This window comes from Panicum virgatum, chromosome 9K, assembly GCF_016808335.1.
Source record: "Panicum virgatum strain AP13 chromosome 9K, P.virgatum_v5, whole genome shotgun sequence".
In the NCBI taxonomy this organism is placed as follows: domain Eukaryota; kingdom Viridiplantae; phylum Streptophyta; class Magnoliopsida; order Poales; family Poaceae; genus Panicum; species Panicum virgatum.
The window spans coordinates 61,463,464-61,473,398 of NC_053144.1; the positions used below are offsets into that span (position 1 = coordinate 61,463,464).

A 9,935-nucleotide genomic window follows, 5' to 3' on the forward strand; every position below is an offset into this window, starting at 1 on the left:
TTCTGAAAAATAAATTATATATTCCTCTATATCAATTATCTCGTTGGTTCAAATTAACATAGAGACAAAATAAATTCTTTGCAGCGGAAACAGTAAAAATCTAAAATTTCAAAAGCATTCTATAAAATTCTGCACTAAAATAATACATGTTGGTGCATTTATTTGTAGAGATTCAAATTCTAAACAAATTCATCAAAAAACATATTCAAAATGCTTCTGAAATGAAAAGAAGAAATTCTGAGATTGTACTGTTCCCCGGCCCAAGAGTGCTTTCGGCCCGCGGCCCAAGCCTGCGCGCGGCGCGCCTAGGACGGGAAAGCGGCTTGGCCGCGGTTCCCCTCTTGGGCCTCATCTGGCCCATGATCCGGCGAGCGCCGCAGACCGTCGGATAGAATCCGACGGCTGCCTGGCGTTTTCGCCCGATCAAAACCGGCCGACGCCGGCTCCCCCAAAACCCTAGGCCATTTCTGCTCTCCCCCTTCTTTCTCTCGTGGAGACGGCGGCGCCGGCGGCGGCCGGCGAGAGGGAGGCGGCGGCGCTGCCGCGGCTGCCTCGCCGGTAGCGCGCTCGCCCGAGGGTGAGCGCGCGGTCGTGGAGTTGGCCGCGGGCGGCACCCCTGGTTATGGAGCTTGCGGCCTGAACCCTGCGCGCGGGTTGCGCGACGGTGAACGACAGCCAGGTTCTGATCAGCACGCCAACAAGCAGCGGCGGCCGACTTCTGGAACGCACGCCGGTGAGCGGCGGCGGCCAGGGAGGTAGGTCCCCCCGGTTTTCAGTTCTTTGGTCTAGGGTTAAGGTTCTGATTTGGGGATTTCTTGTCGATCCACGATTGATTCGAGTTCTTTCTTTGATTCTCATCTCTTTCTACATTTTTGAGTACCCATGGACCCGATCTAGACTCTAGATCGGAATCTGATACCATTGTTAGATTCTCAATCACAAGGGTTCTTTACAAGATCGATCTGAGCACAGATCGAGCACTGGGGTACATGTTCTAGATAGAGATTAGCAAGTAGTTCGGGTCCTAACTATAGATCAGAATGAGATGGAGGGGGAGATAATCAGTTTTGCAACTCGAGAACCTGGGGTTGAGATAGTTGTTCAGTCCCTTTCTTTCCCTTCGTTCTCACGCTCCGTGGTTTGAACGTCAACCCTCAACCTTCCTTTTTCCCGTTCTCGTGCTGGACGCGAGTAGGGCATCTCTATTTTTTTTGTTTTTTTTGCAATTCAGTCCTCATACACATTCTACCTTTTGAATAGCAAAAAAGAGTGTCTCATGGGAACGGCCGGGCTGCAATTGCTGAACGGTGGTGGCGCCGGCCGGGCTGGCATGTGCGTACCCATAGTTGGAAACCTTATTCGGAGTTCCGTCTTTTGATGCTGCTGTTGCTCCGCTCGCGAGTTTTGTCTCTTCTTTCTTTCCTCCTTCTTCGCATGGCTGCAGCCCAAAAAGCAGTTTTCCACCTCCAAAACCAAAACGGCTTCCGGAACAGGCGAAACGGATGGTGATGGAATCTGCGACAACCTGAGTGTTGAACAGTTGGGATCGAAAGCGCTTTACGTAGCAATAGTTCAGGTTCGCTTTCATCCATGAATAGTTCAGGTTCACGGACAATATGATTTACAGTACAACTTACTAGGAGTATTGTATCTCTTTCACACTTTTGACAGCGATGAATGTGCAGCGATGAAAGACCGGAGGAACGGCCGACGTCTTCAGGAATCAGGATGAAGACGAGATAGCACAGGGTCGTCACTTTCATCTTTTGCCTACTTCATCCATACGAGATAGCATAGCTTTTTTTTTTTAGGGTAAACCGCGAGCTTTATTGATTAAGAAGACAAAGTACAATCAAGATCAACTTGTTTTGCAATACAACTAGACACTTGTCTCAGCCACACAGCTGAATGCACATTTCTCCTAGCTAGTTGTGCTAAAAGATGCGCCACAAAATTTCGCTCACGATTTACCTGTACTATCTCCACGTCTTGCAGAAGTTGCATCAAATCCTTTCCTTCTTTAACATGAAAAGCACACTCGGACCTGTCCTCCTTGGATGAATTGAAGGCATGAACCACCCAGGAGCAATCAGACCCTAAAATTACAGGCATTTGTATCCATTGAGAAGCTAGACGTATGCCCTCTACACAGGCACGAACTTCAGCTTCAAAGGGGGACGAGCAGTGGAACAGGACGCGCCAAGCTGAGAAGCAAACACTCCCATAGTGATCTCTAGCTAAAATGCCGACACCTGCCTCTCCGGTTTGTTCAACAAACGCACCATCAACATTTATTTTTGCCCAGCCCATTCTTGGTGGTAGCCATGTATGCAGGTTAGTCTTCCCCATAACAGTTTTGCTACGCTGTGTACTATTTTCACTAGTCTCACAAGTCGGCCTTTTACCTTTTGCGTCCTGTACATTGTTTTGTTGCACTTCCACCAGAGTTGTCTGATAGCTCAAAAGGAAGTGGACAGAACTTTCTATGGATATTGGGCCCAAGTTATGAACAATATTATTACGAACTGACCAAGCTCTCCAGAACAAGAGTCTGACTAAATCACGTTGTTCAGATGACACGTGTTGAAGAAGCAAAAGGAGCCAATCTCCTTCTGAATAGGTGAAAAACTTCTCATCTGGTAAGGCCCAGTGCTTACGAGATAGCATAGCTTGATTGGGCCTAGTTCCCTTAATAATTAATACGATGCAATTTTTTTAAAATGATGCGGTAGTGTTTCTACCTTTTATTTTAAAAAGTAAAAATAATAATTTAAACAAGGTTAGCAGAGGCGCGGCAGGGGTCGTCGACTCTCGTGAAACCATACACCGTACACTCTATTCGAATGCTTCTTTTTCAGAACTAGTGGAGATGCACGTGCCACAGGGCACGTGTTGAAAGAACAATAATATTTAAAAATAATTAGATTGCACCAAATGACTATTAAATTTAAATTTATTTATTAATATCATAGCAATCCAATCTCATCTAATATAAATTTAAATAATAAATCATATCATTATTAATTAGTTACCATGTATATCATATAAGAATACATTTTCATAAGTTAGTTTGAAAAAAATATACCTTCAACTCCATGCATCGGATCATCTAGTTCCCATAAACCCGAGTCAAATTGGTCTTCTCGATCAATATTTCTAGTGCGTGCCCTAGTTAATCGACCGGACTGTTGGTGCGTCAATACTGATTGTAAGGTCCCAGTAACAAGTGTATGTATCTGTTCACCTAAAATCATTGGCCAAATATTATAGTCCACATATAACAAATATTACAGTTACTTTCATACTGAATTATAGAAAATAATACCTTGATTGTGTATTTTTGTTTTTGCTGGCATTCATTAGCTTTCAATATCTTCACATGATTTGCTATAAAAATATATATATATATATATATATATCAAAAGTTGAATGAGAAAATTATCTTACCTCTAGCAATTTCAGCAAAGAGCTCGACCTTCCATTGATACGGTAGTGAGAAGCACGTCAGGGGCACATAGGGTGACCTCCATGGACATAAAAGGGCCATGATGACGATGACTATGTAATGTGCGATGTTAGGACGGGCTCAGAGAATGTTAGGATGCCGGCGACCAGGGAAACACAACATTCGAATGAAATGAAGAACAATATCTTTAATAGCGACAAAATGATATGGGACACTGGTGGTCAGCAGATCAACAAGCGCCAGTGGACAAACCAGTCGGTGGCTAGAACAAAAACAGGCGCCGATGGCAGGGACAGCGGAGACAGGGAGACGTGTGCGCCAGCGGTGGACAGGGGCGCCAGTGGCTTGGGGTGCAGGTGGAGAGGCCTGGACTCTGGTGGCACAGACAATGGACGCCGGTGGCATGGAAAATGGAGGCAGGAGAAAATGTATCGTTCCAAAAAAAAGCTAAATCGTGTGCCTGTGCATAAGAAATGAAAGAAAATAATATATTTTCCTTCCAAACACAAACCTTGTGCGTGCGCAAGGAAAGAAAAAATAAACCATGTGCGTGTGCATAAATAAATAAGCAAAGGAAAAAACAAAAAAAAAATTTCCTTCCTCACATTTATATTATGGGAATTGAATGGCCGGCTATGCAGGGTGATTCTGACGAAATTTTTGCCATGCATGCTCCGGGCGTGTCATATCAAAGGTAATATGTGGATACAACAGGTGGGTAAAACTTTTGGTGAAAAAAAAGATTTTTGAGTGAAAATATTTTTCTTCTAGCAAAAAATGGGACTCCACCCTTTTCGTCAAATCTCTGGACCTGACAAGTGAGACCTTCGTGAGGGTTATGGTAGGCCTAATGTTGGTGAGAAAGGTTTTTAATTGTTTCAACTTTTATTGTATGGTATCCTCATAGTATAGATAGAAAAAAAAACTATTGACGTTACAAAGATATGAAAATTGTTTCCATTTGTTCGCTCGGAGGAATTTCTTCTGCGAGCAGAATTCTACCTTTCCCACCGACTACTGATCTCATCAGTTCAAAAAGCCAGAGCCAGTAACACACGGTCCACATCCAGGGCACACACACAGTGACACACGCGGGCAGTCCCACGCAGCATCCAAACAGAAGGTAAAAGCGCTTACGTGAAAACTGTGAAAACAAATTACTGTTAACACCGGTGCCGTCGCACTGAAAGTCTGAAACAATGGTCCTGTCAAATCCGTTCTGTTTACCTGCAAAAAAATCCGTCCTATTCTTCGCCAGCGATGTTTTGGTTCTCTAGCACGAGTTGTGATAGGAAGTTTGACTATTAATTACTAGTATTAAATGAAAATAGTTTGTAAAATTAACTCCACAATTCTTATGCTAGGAATCATAAAGAATCTAATAAAACCTTTGATCGCGTAATTAGATGATGGTTACTGTAGCATTACTGTAGTCAATCATCAATTAATTGTCATCATTAGATTCGTCACGAAAATTTACACTCATTCCTAAAAGGATTTTGCAAATAGACTTCATTTAGTACTCTATGCGTGTGAGATTCTTTTCTCAGGATGTGTGTGCTAGGATTCCTAGAAGGAACCAAACAAGGCCAATTTTCTGAGAGACCCCTGATCATTTCCTTCTTTTTCCTCGGGCATAGGGATGTCAACGGGTATCCGAAACTCGAAACCCGATGGGTTTTTGCTCCATTAGGGTGCGGGCATAGACTGAATTCTATACCCGCGGGTTTTTTAATGGGATAAACTTCGTACCCGTTGGGTTTGCGGGTGCGGGTTTGTTCTTCAAGTACCCAAACCCGCAAACCCGTGGGTACAATAAATCCGACAACATATAACCTAAAATACTAATGTCACAAGGTCTTGTATCAAAATAAGGTCCAATCACATGCTAAGAGAGACTTAAGCTCATGTACTTCCATTCCCATCGATATTACCTATTCATAGACTCATTTGGCTATAATGCATTGTGTATTTGTTTATGTTTTCTATTAAATTTTGTTGCTTCTTCTATCGGGTACGGGAAACCCGCGGGTACAAAAAAAAATCCGCACGGGTACGGGTACGGGCATGAAATCATACCCGCGACGGGTATGGGTTTTTTAACGGGTACGGTTTTATTCTGACGAGTGCGGGTTTGGGTTAGTGATACCCGACGGGTTTGTACCCGTTGCCATCTCTACTCGGGCATAGCCACATAGGAGTCCTCCTCCGAAACCTTTGTTTGATGAGAATAGAAAAAAAAGCTCAGCGTCGCGAGCCTATCTTTTCCTGCCCCCTCTCTCTCCACCTAGCGATAAAACGGACGGAACCTATCTTTTCCTGCCCCCTCTCTCTCCACCTAGCGATAAAACGGACGGAAACGGACGGAAAAACCTCATTTCTACTTCCATTTCTATATTTTTGGCGGAAACGAAATCGGGTTCGGAAAATACGGGTACGGAAACGAGATCGGGTTACGCGAAAGTACGTAAACGAACCAATACGGACGTTGAGCCGGAAAGAATAACGCGATCAAATATTCTCGAGTATACATTAACAAAGTCACAAAATAATATACACGTACGAAGTTATTAGTCCAATATTCATTAGTATGCCATGTATTAATATATTAACATGCATACTTAGTGATTGGTATGTTTTTGAACATATCAATTTTTAGACATATCTTATGTAAATTAAAAACGAGATGAAAAACGGAATAAATACGAATCAATTCTATGTAAAAATGGAATTTCTCGAAAACGGACGGAGTAAATATGAAAACGGGATACCACCAATACGAAAACAGACGCACAAAAATAAAAAACGGAACGATCGGAACGGGATTATTTTCGTCCGTTTTCAACCCTATCTCCACCTCTCTCTTTCTCTTTCCTCCCCTCTCTCATCGGCGCTTTCTCTCTCTCCCTATCACACCCAGAAGTGAAAGAACCCTAGAGGCAGCAGTCCTCTTCAAGGTAAGCCCGCCCGCCCCAAAGCTTAGGGTGTGTTTAGTTTATTTTGCAAAAATTTGTAAAGATGTAAACAAGGCATTTGAAGTATTAAATGAAGTCTATTTGCAAAACTTTTTGCATAGATGGGTTGTAAATCGCGAGACGAATCTAATGATGCTAGTTAATCCATGTTTAATCAATAATTAGTGGATGGTTACTGTAGCATCACTATTGCAAATTATGGATTAAGTATGCTCATTAGATTCGTCTCGCGATTTACAGTCCATCCATGCAAAAAGTTTTGTAAATTGACTTCATTTAGTACTTCAAATTAGTAAAATTCCGTTTCACTTTAATGTGTTTACGGCTTTTTTTCGTTTAAATGTAAACATCTAAACAGGGCCTTAATTGCCCGGAAGCTTGTTGGTAGCGACCGCTCATGTTCCAAGGGGAGGCCAGCCACGGATGGATTTTTATTTCTTGCCATGTGGGTGGGTTGCATCGTTTTTGCTCCGCCTGTTTGTTGTTGCCATTTCCGTTCTCTGCCAGGCCGGCCCGAATCTGCCGCCCGTTTCCGTAGATCCCCCCGTTGCGAGATTCGGGTGGCGACGCGCCCGTCTTGCAATGGAGATCTCGCTCGATCTGTCGCGCGCGGGCTCGGGCGAGTCCTGTCCGGATTGGGCGCTTGCTCGGACGGGTCTGGATGTCTAGGGTTTGGTCGGAATGCGGTGGAATTTTGAATTTTTAAGCTTGTATCTTATGGATTCTTGATTTTGTGTTTGTGTGCCCCAGCGGATATTTAGGGATTTGGCGATTGGAGGACAATGGTGGAGATGGGCTGACCGGGGCTGCACAAAGATTCAATTTTTTCCGGCCAATTTCGGTTCCTGGAATTGGATTGGATCGCTGGTGTCGCCGATATGGACGACGACGGCAGCCTCGGCATCCGGAATTGGGGCTTCTACGAGACGGTGAAAGGCGACCTTGGCCTGCAGCTCATGTCGTCCGTGCCCCCTGACCGGGACACTAAGCCGCTGCTTCCCAACGGCTGCAACTTCTTGCAGCACCATGGGCATCATAATGCCCAGCACCAACACCAGCACCAGCATCAGCACCATCCACAACACTCTCATCACCCCCGTAGTGGTGGCGGCGGTGGTAGCAGCGGTGCCCCTGGCGGCATGCCCACCGAGCCGCCTGCTGTTCACATGGACTTTGTGCGCAATGAAGCTTGGCTGCACCCCTCACAGCACCACCATCAGCACCAGCATCCCCGCCAACAGAAGGTCCTCCATCACCTTCCTGTCGGACCAGTTGGACATGTTGGTCATCCTGGACACGGTGGACATGTTGTGCATCACCACCCTTCGGGCTATGGTATGATGGCGGATGCACATGGCGTGCACACTCTGCAGATGATGCAACCACAGCCTCAACCCCAGCCACAGCCATAGCCACCTCAGCAGCCACAGGATCCTCCTCCGACCAAGGAGGAGAGCATGCCTCAGCCACCGATTGAGGACCACCCGGTTCTAAAGAACGAGCCACCTGTGAAGAAGAGGCAGCAGGGTCGGCAACCTAAGTCACCAAAACCAAAGAAGCCAAAGAAGGTCGCTGCTCCACAGGAGAATGGGGCACCCAATAAGCCTGCGCCCCGACCGAGGGGGCCAAGAAAGACTGGGGATGGTGATTAACGGCATTGATTTGGACCTTTCTAGGATACCGACACCTGTATGTTCGTGCACTGGAGCACCCCAGCAATGCTACCGGTGGGGTGCAGGTGGCTGGCAGTCTGCATGCTGCACAACTTCTATTTCAACGTATCCACTGCCAATGAGCACGAAGCGCCGAGGTGCACGAATTGCTGGAAGGAAGATGAGCCAAGGTGCATTCAAAAAGGTGCTCGAGAAGCTAGCTGGTGAGGGGTACAACCTTTCTAATCCAATTGACTTGAAGACCTTTTGGGCCAAGCATGGGACAAACAAGTTTGTAGTAATCAGGTAAATGACATGCTATGTTTGTCGCCTTGTAGGTTCCAGTGCTGCAGCTTGCCCTGATTTATTGTCTATATGTACTCTATGTGCCAATCTGCAGAAGTTTTTAGGTTTAGCTTTGTAGCTATGTTCAGTTTCGTGGACTTAATTTACATGCCCATCTCAGAGCTTTAGACACCGACTTTATGGAAGCCGGTTTGTATCAGTTCACAAATTGTAGCATAACGACAACAATCTCTAATTTAGATGGCATGAAATTTGGTGCTTCCAATGTTGTTCCCAAATGTTAATGGCATTATGTGTAGTTTTTCTTTGGGGGAAGGAATATTGCAGCAAATCGCGGGCTGCGAGATACTTTGTTTGCTACATGTTTACATGCTTCAAGGTGGTTCTGTTTGACCAAATATCCAGTGTATGTAATGTTTACCTTCTTTGCCTTGTTAACCAGACGCCTCTCCATGGTGTCAAGAAAGTAGAATCCTTGACAGTGCAAATCCTTGTTAATCTCCGGTTTTAAGATGTACCCTGAATTGAGTCTTATTATTTCATTGTTTCTGCAGCCTTGCTTGCCAACTTGGAACGGCTTTAACACCATGCACTCAACATATGCTATCAAGTTGACTAGTATTTTTTTTCCTTTTGTGCCAAAGGAGACCATACGATAATGTAGTGAATTAAAATTTGCTCGTAACTTCATTTATTGTGTTTCAGTGCCCTAGTGACTGATTAAAATAAATAGGGTTAACATCAAAATCTGGACCGTTTCATTGTGGGAAAAGTTTAGTTTTTTTACCACTCCCATTGTCTTCTCAGGACTTGCCGCTGATTGTGTCTTACATCGGCCCTCCGACTTTCATGTTGCAGAGATTGAGTACCAAATCCTGAAGTGTGTATAGTATAATAGTAGTGTGTCATGAACTCATGATCGATGGTCATAATATTATCACCATTAACATATGCTGATGTGGAAGTTTGCTTTTAGAAACTTCAGGTAATAGGTAGCAGGTCTGCAGCAGCATGTCAAAATAGATTTTTGGTCTAGGTGCTGTACTTGAAATATTGAGCTAGTCTGTGGAGACACTATCTGTAGCTAACAAACAGGGCTAGTTTAATTCAACATTTTCATTTTTTAGGCCAATTTCTTTGCATATATATGTGGGGGTGTAGCAAAACTAAGTTATGAGCAACACAGGTGATCTCGAATTAATTGTTTCCTCTGAATGTTGTATTTTTAGCATTTCATATTATGGATTGCCAAACCCAGTGGTCTTTACTGAAGAAACTTTCTATTCTAGTTAAAGTTATGGGGCCTCTGATATGCAGTTGTTGGGCAACTGCACGTTCTGTAGTTTAAATTGGTATGCTTCTTTGTATAGTGAGTGGACCACTGTTTTCCTCTGAATGTGTATGGTCGTAATAATGTGGAGCTAGGCACAATATAGTGTTTATGACTATATTGTGCCTATTTTGCTTTTGGCCAGTTGAGGACTGAAGTGCCAGCCCAGAGTTAATTGAATCCAGTTGCCTGTTCCTGTCATTTGT

The 9,935-nt window shown here is 44.3% G+C and overlaps 1 long non-coding RNA gene and 1 pseudogene across 1 annotated transcript; both read left to right on the top strand.

Moving 5' to 3' along the window:
- Positions 1–1,067: 1,067 nt before the first annotated feature.
- Positions 1,068–1,963, top strand: LOC120648859. Its single transcript, XR_005665105.1, has 2 exons — positions 1,068–1,576; positions 1,672–1,963. It is a non-coding gene; the product is annotated as an uncharacterized LOC120648859 (long non-coding RNA).
- A 4,840-nt stretch (positions 1,964–6,803) lies between these two features.
- Positions 6,804–8,697, top strand: LOC120646722 (annotated as a pseudogene).
- The last annotated feature ends 1,238 nt before the right edge of the window (positions 8,698–9,935 follow it).